Raw genomic sequence first — 16,243 nt, forward strand, 5'->3', positions numbered from 1 at the left:
GGCGTATAGTAGGGAGAGGCAGTACGGGTGCGGGGACAGGCCCGACGAGTGCCGGGACAGGCAGTACGGGTGCAGGGAGAAGTCCGACGGTGTGGGGTGAAAGCATTTAAGGAGAGCTCGGACTTGAGCCAGCACCAGAGGGTTCACACAGGGAGAAGCTCTACGCCTTCACGTGGAGGACGGCCCTCATCGCCCACTGGAGGGCCCATAGCTTGGAGAAGCCCCTGCCGGCGTGGGGAGTGCGGGGAGGCTCCAGCGCGGGAAGCTCTGGCATCATTTCGTATGTCTTCCTGTATTCTTAATTCCTTGCGTTTGTCGTCCTTCCCAGGGCAATAACATCCCAGTCCATAAATATCCTACTTCAATCATTAGCTGCATTCATTTCCAGATTTTTGCCATCTCAAATTATGTTGCTTTCTTTCTGACTTCATTTGGGGATCTCAACTCCCATGGATTTAATAACCATCTTTATGCTGAACATGCTTCCATCTATATTCCTTGCCCCAAACTCTGCTGACCTCCAATCACCCATCTCCAACTGCCTTTATGACATTTCAAACTGGGAATCCAGTAGATATCTTAAACTTATTCTCATTAAACTTATCTTTCCCCCCTTTCATATATTACTATAGAAGGCAACATCATTCCCCCAGGCTCCCAAAACTAGGAGTCATCCTAGACTCATTCTCTTGTTGAGGTGGAAGATACCCCAACAATATTAGGGTCCCCAGGTTGTTGTGGGTATGGGGAAAGAATTTGCAAGCTCAGTTTTGTCTCCAAGTTAAAGGGCAAAGATTACACTGCTTGACAGTGGGCTAAATTCCAAGGGAATTTAGCAAAGAATTAGGAGCAGGAAAATAATTTTACAAGAAAAATAAATCTTGATTCTTCAAGTAACTGATATGTAAATTTTATAGCTTAAGAGGTAAAATTGCAGAGTGGTTTTTTTAAATGAATGGATTAATTTTATTAGTTGCTCATAGAAAGGCATTAAGTAAATGTCCACTTGAGAAATGAGGCAAGCTTCCTAGTATACTAGACCTGTGGCAGTGACTGATAAAAATGATAATTGTATATACCAAATATTTAAGCAATTGTTAATAGCAATTTGTTATATAATACTAGCAACTAGTAATTTCAAAGGTTTTTATTTACAAAACACATGCATAGGTAATTTTTCAACACTGACCCTTGCAAAGGGTCCTCTACTTCTCTCCTTCCCCCCACCCCCTCCCCTAGATGGCAGGTACTCCATTACATGTTAAATATATTAAAATATGTTAAATATATGTATATATATTTATACAGTTATCTTGTGCAGAATGGTCTTGAGGAATATAGAATTCTAGGGCTTAGAAGTGTTGCACCCCACTACTGAATTCTCAGAAACTTTGATATTACTGACCAACAGATTATTTGACAGTCAACATTGTTTGTGGCACTCCCAAGGTCCTGTAACAGGTATTGCTATGTCCTCCATAGGAGCTATCTCTCATTACTCTCATTCCCCAGATCCAATAAGCTGTCAAGTTCTGTTGATTTCACTTCTGCACCATCTCTGGTCCACCATTTCATCTCGGCTCCATTACTGGTCCATTTCACCTCTGCAGTTTCTCTGGTCAATTTAACTTCTGCACCATTCCTAGTCCATTTCACCACCTCACAATCTCTGGTTCATGTCACTTCTGCACTATCTCTGGTCCATTTCATCTCTGCACCATTTCTCATCCATTTTACCACTGCAGCATCTCTGGTCCATATCACCTCCACAGAATCTTTGGTCCATTTCACTTTTGTAGCTTCTCTTATCCATTTCACCTCTGCACCATCTCTGGTCAATTTCACTTCTGCAGCTTTTCTGGTCCATTTCACCTCTGCAGCTTCTCTGGTCCATTTCACCTCTGCACCATCTCTGGTCCATTTCACTTCAGCATCTCTGGTCCATGTCACCTCTGCAGCAATTGTCCCCTTCTCTCCTCTGACACTGTCACCTCCCTGCTGCAGGATCTTTTATCACCTCACAGCTATGTAGTGTGATGCTAGTGGATGGCAATAGGGGCTGGTCTCGGGGAATGGGTCTACCTCTCTCCAGACCATTCCTCATTCTGCCACTAAAGTGATTTTCCTAAAGCACCGATCTGATGTCATTCTCCAAGCTCACTCAAGTGGATCCCTATAGTTTCTAGGAGTAAATAGGTAATGCTCTGTTTGGCATTAAAAGCTCAACCATCCAGCAAAATTTTACACCTCACTCCCCATTGTACTCTTTAGGCAGTGACAGCCTCCAGGCTGTTTTCTCCATTCAGTCCCGTGTTTGGAATGCTTTCCCTCCTCCACTTACTGATCTCCCTGGCTTCCTTCAAGTTCCAATTAAACTCCCAGCTTCTACAAAAAGCCTTTCAGGGCTTTTTCTGTGTTCATAACTTCCTATTAAATTCCTATTAAATTCTGTAAATTACTTGGTTGTAACTATTTGTAGGCTGTCTCCCTTCAGACTGTGGACTACTAAATGGCAGGGACCAACATTTGCCTCTTTGTATCCCCAGCATTTAGCACAATGATTGACACATAATAGATGTTTAATGTTTTGACTAATGATTGTTCTCAGTATTTGATTTCATACTGATCTTGGCTTAGTGTAGCAGTTTCAGGATACTAAGGTCTTCAAAAAGGTCAGACCAACATGGGAATCCAAGAACAAGGAAAGTGATTTAAAAGAGCCCCCAAGGAAGGAAAATCAGGTGGTCTGGAGGCCACCAAAGGAAGAGAAAAGGATTGTTCTTAGATGTCTATCATTATAGCTGCTGCTGAAGGGGGTACAGCTTCTAGGAGAAATCCTGCAGTCCCCTGAACTTGGGAGTGTTATTCTAAAAAATCTGTTAATGATCCTAAAGTCTACTGGCTTTCAGAATACTATAATTCTAGCAACTTTCCTGATTGCCAGATGATAAATCTGTGGGTCAGTGATAAAATGGGTTTCTGAGACAAATGGTGAGGTGCATACCAGACCACTCCTCAGTTTTACCTCTGGGCCACAAAATTAGCATATCAGTAACATGAAGAACCAGATTTGTTTTTTCCTATAAATTTTGTCTTCTTGCTCCTGGTTCTTTGCTAACTCCTTTTAGTACTTAGCTGGCTTCAATTGACATTACAATAAACTTTGCACCTTAACTTGGAGATGGGTTCAATCCTGCAAATACTTTTGAGACACTGACAATGGCTGTGACCCCAACCTTTGAATCTCAATGCTGTTATCCTTCCTTGGTGGGTACTGGTCTATCTCTTTCATCCCTGAGCTGGCCCTTCTGGCCTGTGCAATGGAGCAGCTATGGAAGGTAGGGCAGGGCAGGTTGAGGTTCCAGGTCAGAGGGAGGAATTGAAGTAAAGCTAGAGCCATCATCTCCCTAGCCCATGATTAGAGGTGCTTGCACTAATAATTTAAAAAATTGGCAAAGAAAAATCTAACCATAGAGACTATGAGAACAAGACAGACCAAGGTTCATCTTCAAAGGAAGACACACACACAAAGCTTCTACCCCAAAGAATGCTAATTGGCTCCCTGCCCCGAGAGAATTTATAGAACTTCAAAGAGAATTTAAAAATCAAATGAAATATGAGGAAAAACTAAAAAATCTTCCACAAAAAACAAGCAAAAAAACCCCAAGAAAAATAAGATTATGAAAAATAAGTTAACTAGAAAATGAGGAAACTTTTTTTTGCTTAGGCATTTGGGGTTAAGTGACTTGCCCAGAGTCACACAGCTAGGAAGTGTGTCCGAGGCCAGATTTGAACTCAGGTCTTCCTGACTTCAGAGCTAGTGCTCTATCCACAGAAAGTCTTAAAGATAAAAACAACTCTTTGAAAATCAGAATTGGGCAAGAGGAAGCCAGTGAAGCTATGAGACCATAAAATAAAAAGAAAAAAATAGAACAGAATATGAAATATAACAGATCTAGAGAACAAATCAAGAAGAAAAAATAGACTATCTGAAAGTTGTGATGAAAAAAGTCTTGACACAATACAAGCAATAAGCCAAGAAAACTGTCCTGGAGTGTAAGGGTCTAGAGAGGAACCTCGCATAATATGAAGTAAAGAGGCTTTGATGTCTGAGGCACCCGGATGCGATCTCTGCAGCTAGTAGGGACCCGCTTATGAGGGGGAGCTCTGGGTCACATTGAGAATGCATCAACAATGGGAGATATCTCCACTTATTGGCTGTGCATATGACCTCATAGACCCAATATAAGTAGCGGGGACCTGGAAATAAGTGGAGGCAGGAGTTGTTCAGAGCAAGAGTGGTGCAGGATGTGATCGCGTAGAATAAAGACCTGAGCTGGCAAGCCACTGTGTCTGGGCGCTCTGTTGGACAAGACCACCACTGGTCAGTGAGGCAGTGGCCAGAGATCTCAGAAGACCTAGGATTAGATAAGCAGTAAAGAACCACTGTTTGAAGAGGCAGTGGCTAAGGATTTCTGAAGGCCTGGGATTAGGCAAGACTGGCAATCAGTAACCTCTGAGGGGGAGGTTGCATTGAAGTGATAGAACATGTGAAGAAAGTAGAAATGAAAAAATCCACCGATGACCATTTCAAAGAGATCCTTTGTGGAAAACACATAGGAATATTGTCAAATTTCAAAACCTCCACATTAAAGAGAAACTCTTGCAAGAAACAAGAAAAATAATTCAAATATGCTGGGGCTACAATTAGAATTGTGTAGGACTTAGCAGCAGCCATAATAAAAAGACCTTAGGTCCTGGAATCATATACACTGGCAATTAAAAGAACTAGGCCTGTGGCCAAAAATATAACCAGCAAAATTATCCAGAATATCGAATGAATAAGAAAATGGACATTCAATGAACTTGTAGATTTTCAGGACTTTCAACCAAATCCAAACTTAAAATTTTTTCTAAGATCCAATATCAAAGACCAGTTTCAAGGAACTTAATATGGACAAATTGTTTTTAAACATGGAAATACTCACGTTTAAGATTGACATCAGCAATTGGGTAACTTCAAAAGAAAGATTGGGGCAGAATTAAGGTAAAAACAGAAGGTAAATGAGGTGCAGAGGGAGAAGAGACATGGGTCTGAAAGCCTACTCGTGTTGAAAATGGGTTAAAATAGGGAACACTACATATCACATATGGCTTCCAAAATCTATAAATAGGGAAGGATAGACAGAAGATGGAGAAAGGAGGATCCATGGGTGGGGACGAAGTTGCAGAGATAGGAAAAATGTGTGGGGAAAGGATGTGTGTGTATACATACACAATGTAATATATACATCTCCTTAACTATAAGCCTGCATAGGGGAAGAGGGGGTGGGGTTGAAAAGGAAAAAGAGAACAAAGTAAAAAAAAGTGCTCAGCAGAGAACAAAAGAACTTATTAAGATGGACATTCATGAATATAATTTCTTCTATTATATATCCTTTCTTAAACCCAGTAATTTATTGTTACATATTTTGAATCCTTCCTGATCTGCTGGGCACATGACAATGTTTTATGTTCCATTTTTCTCGTTTTCCTGGTTAAAATGAGCAGTCTGATTTCACAGAAGCCTGGGAAGACTTACATGACCTGATGCTGAATGAAGTGAGTGTAACCAAGAGAACACTGTGCACAGTAGCAATCAGATTCTGGGACTACTCGACTGTGCTGGACTTGGCTCTTTTCAACAGTTTGATTCAAAGCAATTCCAACAGACTTGGGAAGAGTGCCACCTGCATCTAGGAGGAGAACTATGGGGCCTAAACGTCCCCCAAAGCAGAGCATTTTCACTTTTGTCTGCCTGTTTCCCCCTTCATTTCCCCCCTTTTTTCATCTGATTTTTCTTATGCAGCACGACAATTATGGAAATGTTCAGAATTGCACATGTCTACCCTCTATCAAATTGCTGGAGATCTTTGGGGGGGGTGGGGAGAAAAATTTGGAACACAAGGTTTTGCAAAGGTAAGTACTGAAAACTATCTTTGCATGGATTTGGGAAAATAAAACACTAAAAATGCTCTAGGCTCTTTCACCTTTGGCTGGAGACACCCCCAGGACACTGGACCGGTCCCACCCATTGGAGCCACAGATAAATAATCCAGTCACTGGTCAATGAATGGGGTTCGAATCCAGGAAGGGTGGGCTCTGAAGGCCCCATCAAAAACAAGTCCCCAGAGCACATACTTCACCCCTCTCAGAGACTCCCTGAGTGCTCCATGAGGGCAGAGACTTTGGCCCCTTTTGGTCAGTGCATCCCTTGTGTATCAGACAGTGGCTAACACCCTGTGGGTGTCTGATGTCTGTGATCAACTGCTTGGCTGATTTCACCAGGGAAGGAGCTGGGTCCCAGGGAAGGGAAAAGTCTGCCAGAGCTCAGTCTGTAAGGTTCAGAACCAGAATCCTCTTACAGGTCATTTCATGAGAGTAAGTCAAGGCAAGAACGACTCACTCAGCCCTTCCTTTGTGCCAGGGTTCCCTGGGACACCCCCAGGGCTCCCCACCCACCCCTCTGGCTGGTTGTTGCCCTTTGTTCTTGAAGAGGACCAAAATGACATCTGTGGTGGCGCCCGGTGACGGTGTGGCCGATTAGACCTAATGTGCTCCGGTTGCTCCTTCAGACACAAGTAGTCCCCATGAACCTCTGGGGGCTTCTCACGCCTCGACATCTGTAATGGCGCCCGGTGACAGCGTGGCCGATTAGACCTAATGTGACGGATCCGGTTGCTCCATCAGACACAAGTAGTCCCCACGAACCTCTGAGGGCTTCTCACGCCTCGACATCTGTAATGGCGCCCGGTGACAGCGTGGCCGATTAGACCTAATGTGACGGATCCAGTTGCTCCATCAGACACAAGTAGTCCCCACGAACCTCTGAGGGCTTCTCACGCCTCGACATCTGTAATGGCGCCCGGTGACGGCGTGGCCGATTAGACCTAATGTGCCGGATCCGGTTGCTCCATCAGACACAAGTAGTTCCCACGAACCTCTGGGGGCTTCTCACGCCTCGACATCTGTGATGGCGCCCGCCCAGTGACGGCGTGGCCAATTAGACATAATGTGCTCCGGTTGCTCCATCAGACACAAGTAGTTCCCACGAACCTCTGGGGGCTTCTCACGCCTCCACATCTGTGATGGCGCCCGCCCAGTGATGGCGTGGCCAATTAGACATAATGTGCTCCGGTTGCTCCATCAGACACAAGTAGTCCCCACGAACCTCTGGGGCTTCTCATGCCTCCACATCTGTGATGGCGCCCGGTGACGGCGTGGCCAATTAGACCTAATGTGCTCCGGTTGCTCCATCAGTCACAAGTAGTCCCCACGAACCTCTGGGGGCTTCTCACGCCTCCACATCTGTGATGGCGTCCGGTGACGGCGTGGCCAATTAGACCTAATGTGCCGGATCCGGTTGCTCCATCAGATACAAGTAGTCCCCACGAACCTCTGGGGGCTTCTCACGCCTCCACATCTGTGATGGCGCCCGCCCGGTGACGGGCATGGCCAATTAGACCTAATGTGCTCCAGTTGCTCCGTCAGACACAAGTAGTCCCCACGAACCTCTGGGGGCTTCTCACGCCTCCTCTGGTACAGCAGCAGCCCCTTCTCTAAGGGCGGCTTGCCTCGCGGGGTGGTCGCGTCATACAGTGGGTTCTCAGGTACTTCAGAGAGCCCTTGAGAGGGTCCCTGGATCGCTTTTCCTGCCTGCCTTGCTCCGACTCTGCCATTTAGTAGCTATATGGAAAGCTCTGAGCCTTCTCCCCCACCTAAGATAATCCTGTTAATTGAGTCAAGAAAGCCCTTTGTGGGGCAGCTAGATAGCACAGTGGATACAGCACCGGCTCTGGATTTAGAGGGACTCAAGTTCAAACATGGCCTGAGATACTTAACATTTTCTAGCTGCGTGACCCTTGACAAGTCACCAAATTCCAACTGCCCCCTCAAAAAAAGCCCTTCTGACACCCAGAAACCATACCATGGGCAGAGCCCACCAGGAAGCTCCCCTTCTTGGTACAGAAGTTTGCTTTAACATTCACGACCGACATCTGAGAAGGTCCCCTCAGCCCAGCCCTCGGGGTCACTGGGCCGGAGGCGGCCGGCCTGGCTTTGACCGCCTAGAGCACGGAGGCCTTCCTCAGAGGCCTGGAAGCTTCTGGAGGGACTTGGCCTACCTCAGAGGCTCCAGAAAGCAGCTTAGTCCAATGTTTCACAAGAGATCCAGAGACTGTGAGCCAGGTACCTGCTCTCCTGGTCCACATGGGTTGGGGTCTCCCCTGGCCCAGATCCTGGCGGTTGGAGCTCTGACCGCCTCATTGCCCACCCTCCCTTTTGGGGCACCTGGGAAGCGCGAGGCTCAGTGCCAGTTTACAGTGGAAAGGACCCTGCTCTCCAGTGTTGCCTCCTGGGTCTCACTTTCCTTATCTGTAAAGTGTGACACTGCTCCCAGGGCCCGCTCTTCCATCCCTCCCATCAGGTCTCATTTTCATCATTTCAGCAGAGAAGTGCTCCCCACAATGACGATGACAAAGGCGCTTTTCCCACCCTGCTTCCCATTCCTTCTCCCAGCCTTTTTACAGTTGTCAGTGTCCTGACCCCCACCTTCTTTTCTGGACATCTGCCCTCTGAGCCGTGCGGTGGGAGGGGAGGGGGGCCCAGGGAGAGTCTGAGGAAGACCTCCGGGGCAGTGGGAAACAAGGGCCATTTCTGCTTATCCCCCAGCCCCAGCAGCCTCAGCCTCAGCTTTGGCCTGGAACAGGGTCCAGGCTTCTGTGACCCATCCAGGTCTGCCCAAGCCCTCTGCCTCTCCTGGGATCTGGAGAGGGGAAATCTGGACTTTTCCAGTCATCTCCTTAAGAAGCAAGTATTGCAGCAGCGACAGTACTGCCGTCCACTCCTTTCTGGCTGCTACAAAGTCAGGAAACATCCCAGGAGGCCGCATCAGTGTGCTGCTCACATGGGAGTTCTCGGGGCTGGGACAGGCGTCCGGGCCAGACAAAGGCTCTGTCAAGAGTCAACCTCTGGTGGGTGAGTTCTATTATGTCAATGAAGGTCTGTCCTCCAGGGGAAGGGCCTCCTGCAAACGTGACCCTCAAAGGCTTCTCTCCAGGAGGGACCCTCTGAGGTTCCCTCAGGGAAGTGAGTGCCCTCAAGGCCTTCATCACAGTAGCAGGGCTTCCCCATAATGGACCCACTGAGGCTGAGTGAGGGGGTGCTCCGGATAAAGGCCTTCTCACATCCATCACATTGGCAGGGTCTCCCCCATGATGGGCCCACTGGCTGAGTGAGGGGGTGCTATGGGTAAAGGCCTTCCCACGTCCATCACACTGGCAGGGTCTCTCCCATGATGGACCCACTGAGGCTGAGTGAGGGGGCGCTCCGGATAAAGGCCTTCCCACATCTGTCACACGGACAGGGTCTTCCCCATGGTGGACCCACTGAGGCTGAGTGAGGGGGCGCTCCGGATAAAGGCCTTCCCACATCTGTCACACGGACAGGGTCTTCCCCATGATGGGCCCACTGGCTGAGTGAGGGGATGCTCCGGATAAAGGCCTTCCCACGTCCATCACACTGGCAGGGTCTCCCCCATGATGGGACCACTGAGGCTGAGTGAGGGGGTGCTATGGGTAAAGGCCTTCCCACGTCCCTCACACTGGCAGGGTCTCTCCAGTATGAATGCTGTTATGTTCGAGGGCTGAGCTCACCCAGAAGGCCTTCCCACACTCAGCACAAGCACAGGGCTTCTCCCTCCTGTGTCCATTAAGGAATGAGCTCAGTCTGAAGCTTTTCCCGTCATCACCACATACGTTGGGTCTCATTCCATGGCGAGTTCTCTGGTGCTGATGCCCCTGGCTGAAGGCTCCCCCATACTCAGCGCATCGTGGAGCTTCTCTCCGGTGTGAACTTGCTGGTGCTGGGTCAGTTTTTCCCACATTCACTGCATTTAAAGAGTTTTCTCCAAGGGCTCTGGTGGAAATAGAGGCTCTCCCACACTCGGCACACCCGAGGGGCTTCCCTGTGGTATGGATTCTCTGGTGCTGGCTAAGGCACGGGTGCTGACCCAAGGTTTTTCCACAGCAATCACAAAGATGAAGTCTCCCACATAGGTTTCGGTCCTGTTTTCCATAGCAATCACAAAGATGAAGTCTCCCACATAGGTTTCGGTCCTGTGCGTGTTCTGATGTAGAGATGGGCCCAGACAAAGATTTTCCCCCACCCAGGACCCTGAGAGGGTTTCTAGCGTGAGTCTTTCTGTTCTCAGAGGGAGGCGTCTGCCACATTTCTCTGTCAGTGTGAACACTCAGGGGCCCATCCAGGGACGAGGTTTCGCTGGCGAGCTGCCCACATTCTACAACTGGGATGGTTTCTGCATGCCCTGAGCCAAGTGCGAGCAGCTCTTTCCCAGGCACTGGACCAATGGGCCGTCATCCCCGCCTGAAGCCCCTGATGCTTAATGTGGGCTCCTTCTCGTCCTGCATCACCCCCTGGGGTCTCTCTGCAGGCAGACCTTTCAGTGGGATGGGCGGGGCCTCTCCGGGGATCGCCTTCGGGCGCAAGTCACTCGCTTGGCTTGGGCATCTCCTCTCCAGCCAGCAGTCCTGTGAGCTAGCAGCCTCTGCCTTTTCAGTCCTTGCCACAAGGGGGGCTTCGGGTTCTGGGGATGGCCTCCGTCTCAGGCCCTGCTGGCCCGTCTGAGACACACTGAAAATGTCACCTGTTCCTATTGGATGGGCTGAAGGGGAGCAGCTGAGATGGCTGCTGGTGGAGATGTAGGCAGTGAGAGGGAGCCTTGAGAGCAGGAGGATGACTTCTCAGGAGCCAGGCCCCTGGAGGGAGGGGCCCCGGGGGCCACCCCAGGAGCTCAGCTGCCCAAAGACGGGCTTGCCTTGGGGGAGAGGAGGGTCAGCTGCTCTAAAGTGGGGAAGGGGGCCAGAAAACCCACCCAGATGATGGAGCTGGAGGAAAGGCAGCCCCAGGGCGCTGTCCGATGAACACCTCGCCTTCTCAGGCACCACGGGAAGACCTGCCCTCTCTGCCCTGCTGGCTGCCTCTTCTGCCCTCCCCTGGCCAGTGCCTTGGAGGACTTCAGCCTCTCCCTTCCACTGCCCCCCCCCCCCCCCCCCCAAGGCTGGAGCTCTCCTTTGGGTTGGGGATCTAAAGCCCTGCTAAGGGGAGGAAGAAATGCTTTGTTCTGCCGTCATCCCCGGGTGGGCAGAGGGCCCTTGGGGGGGGAGGGTCCGGCAGCATTTCTGAACCCGAGGGGCTGCGGGTGTAGAATCCCGAGGGCAGATCTTCCCCGCAGACACTCCCTCGCCTCCCAGAAATGGGGGAGAATCTCCTCTGTCAATGGAGGTGGTGAAAGGGCAGGGGGGGGGAGGGAGGGGCTGCATTCTAGCACAGTGGCCGCCCCCAGCTAGAGCCTGACTCCGCCCTCCCCAGGGAGACCAGGTTCGCCTCTAGGCCCCTGGAACACAGAGTACTTCCCCTCCCCCCCCACTGCCTTGGAGGTCGGGTGGGGGATGGGATTCACATGGGCCCCAAACACTTCCTCTTCTTCCCCCTCCTTGGGACCCCTGCACCCCCGCCCCTCGGGCCTGGGCCCCGCCACCCCCTCCTCAATAGCCCCTCTGGCATCTGAAGCCCTCAGCTCCTCCCGTCTGCGGCCAGCTTCGGGCTGACATGCTCTCTGGGAGCCCCCGTGAAAATCCCCTTTCTGGGGCCTTCTCAGACGCCATCTTATTAGTGGGCAGAGCTAGAGCCCTACTTGTATATTGTCTCCTGGCCCTGACTCCTCAGGGGCAGGCTCGGGCCTCTCCCCTTTGTGAACACTTCCCCAGCGGAGGGGGTCCCGAGGGAGGCGGCCGGGGCAGTCCCGGGCTTGGTGGCCGTCCCCCTTCTGGGGGCAGGGGCGCGCTGGGCCGCTGGGGGGGGGCAGGGAATCAAGAGGGGATCTTCGACCTGCCTTCCCCCCCTCCCCCCTCCCCGGGTGCGGGGCACACAGCAGGCGCTTCATAAATGCGGACCGTTGGTTGGTGTGCGGTGGGGGGGGGCGCTCTCAGTTCTCTTCGGGGCCTTGCTTTCCCCCTAAGGATCTCCAGGCACTTTCTGAGCTCGGCTTCTGGACCCCGAGGGGCAGGTCACGGAAGCTCTACTTGTCTGCCCGATTTGAGGGCCCATCTTCCGGCCTTTCCCCACGTGCTCCTCGGCCCTCGGGTGTCCCCTCGGCTGTGTGATATCGCGGGGGGCTGGCAGCCTGAGAGAGGAGAGGCGCTTCTGCAGTTGTCATGGAGACAGAACGCTTCCCCCTCCCCGCTGGAAATTAGTCCTTTCTGATTGGTACGTACGTCCCGTCCTCGCGGGCCGTACGTTCCGCGGTCCTAACTGCCGTCGAACTCTCGAACTCTCGCCGGGCGGGAGGCAGGGGAGAGACGCGGGTGGTGACGTCACAAGGCTGGGCCACGATACAAAGGAGCTGCGAACCTGATGACATCACCTGTGGCCAGGGGGAGGGGCGCAGATAATGACGTCACTCGTTACTGTTGCTTCAGGCAGAGGAGGAACGGGGCGAGTGACGTCCTAGGTTGGGGTTTTTGGGAACGGCCCGAAGGGGGCGTGGCCTGGTGATGTCACCAGTCGCTGGGATCCTAAGATGTAGAGCTTTGTCTCCTGTGGTCTCAAGCACCTAGGCACACAGCAGGTGCTTAATATGTGCCTGTCAAATCCTAGGATGGGATAGCCTCCAAGGCAGCCTCCGCGTCGCCCACATGTCAGTGGGTCCTTGGGAGCCCCGAGATCCAGCATCGCCTGGGAATGCGACCCTCCGGCCGCCGAGCTGGAGCAGCAGTGTTCTGGGGGTCGGGGGAGGGGAGACCTGGGACAGGTCTTTGTGGGATTGCTGCCGTCTCCCTCCCTCTGGCCATCGCAGCCACCCTCAGGGGGACGTCCCCGTGCCCCAGACTGAGCCCCTGGAGGGTTACTTCCTGTGTAGACCCCTAGAAGTCAGGGGCTTGACCTCTGAAAACCCCGAGGCCAGAGGAACCGGCCAAGGACCTGAGCCTGGGACTGCTGGGTGGCCCGATGTTGGAAGAGGGAGGTCAGGAGGGGATTTGGAGTCGGGGACCCTGACAGCAGACCTTCCCTGCTTTCCAGCTTCCCGGCCCCCAAAGGTGGGGGTGGAGGTCCCACTAAAGCTCAAAGAGGGATGGTCAGTCCCCTGAGCTGCCCCCTTCAGCAGCATGTCCACCTCCCTCCTCTGCTCCTGGGGAGGAGGGGGTGAAGCTGGATCCCTCCCTGCTCCCAGGGTCATACATGGCTCCCCCGTCATCACTCAGTGACCTCTCCTTTGAACTTCATGCTGTTCACATCTACCACCCAAGTAAAATCTAGGGACACCCTCAAGACACCCCCTTCCTGAATGAATTAGCACCTCACAGCCTTCCCCTGCTCCTTGGAGGCCTCTCTCATGCCAGGGGACTCCACATACACACTGACTCTCCTGCAGAGACCAAGCCTCTCTATTTCTCCATCTGCTCCACCCACCTCGGCCACACCTGGGATCCTGCTGTCACCCACAAACGTGGCACCTCCGTGGTCACTTAGTTCCATGGTCTAGAACTCTGAAATCCCCTTATCTAAGGCAAACTACGGGCCTCTCCCCTGTCCCTCTGGTCCTTAGATGACCCTACTCTCGACCCCTGAGCCCTTTCTCAGGCCCTCTCCCCCTGCTCCCCCCACTCCTTCCACGTCTCCCCATTGGTGACCCAGCTCAGCCCTTGTGCTCCTCTCCTGAATCCCTCCATCTCTACCATAAGCCCAAACGTGCCTCCCCCTAGCTCCAGTCTTGGATCACTCTCACCGCCTTCCTCCTTCACCCCTGCATACATGATGGTGAATGAAGGTAGAGAAAATGACGGGGCCCCCTACAGGTTTATGTGACACTCCACTGGGCCCCTGATGCTACCAGGCAATCCTACTGTAGCTCCCTCATCAGCTTACTCCCTCTCTGATGATGGCTCCTCCAAAGCCTTCCTCTCCCCCTCTCTCAGCTGAAACCCTTTCTGTTCTGTAGAAAAAACCTGAGACCATTTGCCATGAGCTGCTGCTTCTCCCTCAGAAACCCCTACCCCTCTCTCCTTCCTTCCCCCATCTCCCATGCTGAGGTGGTCTGACTCCTGACCAAGGTTGACCTCTCCCTGCTCCAGGGATTCTCCCCCTCTTGCCTACTCTACTAGATCATTAGTCTCTCTCTGGCTCCTGGCTCCTTCGAACCTACAAACCTAACCAGTCTCCCCCAATCCTCACTTGACCCATCCACCTGGCTAACTGTCATTCTAGATCTCCTCTGCCCTTTGTGGCTAAACTCAAATTCACCATCTGTGATGGATCTCTCCTCTGTCTTCCAAACCCCTGATGGTTTGACCTTTGATATTATCATTCCACCCAAACTGCCCCCTCCAAAGTGACTGGCAGGCTCTTAGTGACCAGATCCAGTGGCATTCTCCTGGACAGCTCTGTGGCATTAAACACTGTTGGTCACTCTTTCATCCTGAGTCCTTTCTTTTCTCTAGATCTTCAGGACATCCATTCTTCTCTGGTTCTCTCTCTCTCTGACTACTTATTCCTTCCATGTCTCCTTTGCTGGGTCCTTCTCCAGACCCTGTCCATTCCCCTCAGGGCTCTGCCCTGGGTTCTCTTCTCTTCTTTTTCCATACTATCTCACTTGATGACCTGGTTGGTTCTCATGAATTAAATTACCACTGCTATGCTTGATACATCATAACAGCATACATACATAAAACAACCTCTCCTGCCTCAACCTCCCCGCTGATCTGGAATCTCTTACTATCTTAAAGACATTTTGAACTGGATGTCCAGTAGACAGACACCTTAAATTCAACATGTCCAAATTAGAACCCATTATTTCTTCCCCAATCCCTGCCATCTGTCTGCTAAATTATTGTAGCAGACACTTTCCTTCTTCCAATCCTTCAGGATCACATTGCACCCTTTACTCTTACTGTCCATATCTGTTGTAATATCAGATTCAGCAGAAGTCAGGATAAGCAAAAGTCTTTATTCTTGTTCTTTTGGGGTCGCCTTCAGGGGATTAGATCTAGCAATCTCCATCTCCTTCCTCTCTCCCCACCGCCAAAAGAAGGATCCTCCTCCTCCAATTCCACCCGCTGATCTCTCCTCCCTTCTCTCACCACACCCACAGATCGAGCTAGCTAGAGTTGAGTAGGGTCATCCTCCAAACATGTTAATAGAGAATTGACCAATTGGTAATTAGCCCTAGGTGCTGGTTACCTTGCATCTAGGTCAAGTACATCCGCTCAGTTCTAGCCCTTTACACATATCCAACATGGTGCCAAAGCTTGTCCAGGTCATCTCTGCTCCATCTCTGGTCCATGTCACCTCTGTACCATCTCTGGTCCATTTCACTTTTGCATCATCTCTGGTCCATTTCACATCTGTAGCATTTCTGCTCCAGGTCACCTATGTTTCATCTCTGATGCATTTCACCTCTGTATCACCTGGTCCATTTCACCTCTGTAGCATCTCTGGTCCATTTCACCTCTGTACCATCTCTGGTCCATTTCACTTTTGCATCATCTCTGGTCCATTTCACATCTGTAGCATTTCTGCTCCAGGTCACCTATGTTTCATCTCTGATGCATTTCACCTCTGTATCACCTGGTCCATTTCACCTCTGTAGCATCTCTGGTCCATTTCACCTCTGTACCATCTCTGGTCCATTTCACTTTTGCATCATCTCTGGTCCATTTCACATCTGTAGCATTTCTGCTCCAGGTCACCTATGTTTCATCTCTGATGCATTTCACCTCTGTATCACCTGGTCCATTTCACCTCTGTAGCATCTCTGGTCCATTTCACCTCTGTACCATCTCTGGTCCATTTCACTTTTGCATCATCTCTGGTCCATTTCACATCTGTAGCATTTCTGCTCCAGGTCACCTATGTTTCATCTCTGATGCATTTCACCTCTGTATCACCTGGTCCATTTCACCTCTGTAGCATCTCTGGTCCATTTCACCTCTGTACCATCTCTGGTCCATTTCACTTTTGCATCATCTCTGGTCCATTTCACATCTGTAGCATTTCTGCTCCAGGTCACCTATGTTTCATCTCTGATGCATTTCATCTCTGCTCCATCTTTGTTTCATTTCATCTCTGCAACATTTCTAGTCCATTTCACATCAATGGATTCTTATTGCCTCTAGGACGATATGCAAAA

The 16,243-nt window shown here is 50.8% G+C and overlaps 1 long non-coding RNA gene across 1 annotated transcript; it reads right to left on the minus strand.

Annotated features, from left to right (window-relative positions):
* Positions 1-1,132: 1,132 nt before the first annotated feature.
* Positions 1,133-9,877, minus strand: LOC141564535 (uncharacterized). The gene is made up of 2 exons (XR_012488647.1): positions 7,211-9,877; positions 1,133-6,980 (listed from the first exon to the last, which is right to left on the minus strand). It is a non-coding gene; the product is annotated as an uncharacterized LOC141564535 (long non-coding RNA).
* Positions 9,878-16,243: the final 6,366 nt, after the last annotated feature.

The sequence above is a fragment of the Sminthopsis crassicaudata genome, chromosome 3, assembly GCF_048593235.1.
Source record: "Sminthopsis crassicaudata isolate SCR6 chromosome 3, ASM4859323v1, whole genome shotgun sequence".
Taxonomy (NCBI): domain Eukaryota; kingdom Metazoa; phylum Chordata; class Mammalia; order Dasyuromorphia; family Dasyuridae; genus Sminthopsis; species Sminthopsis crassicaudata.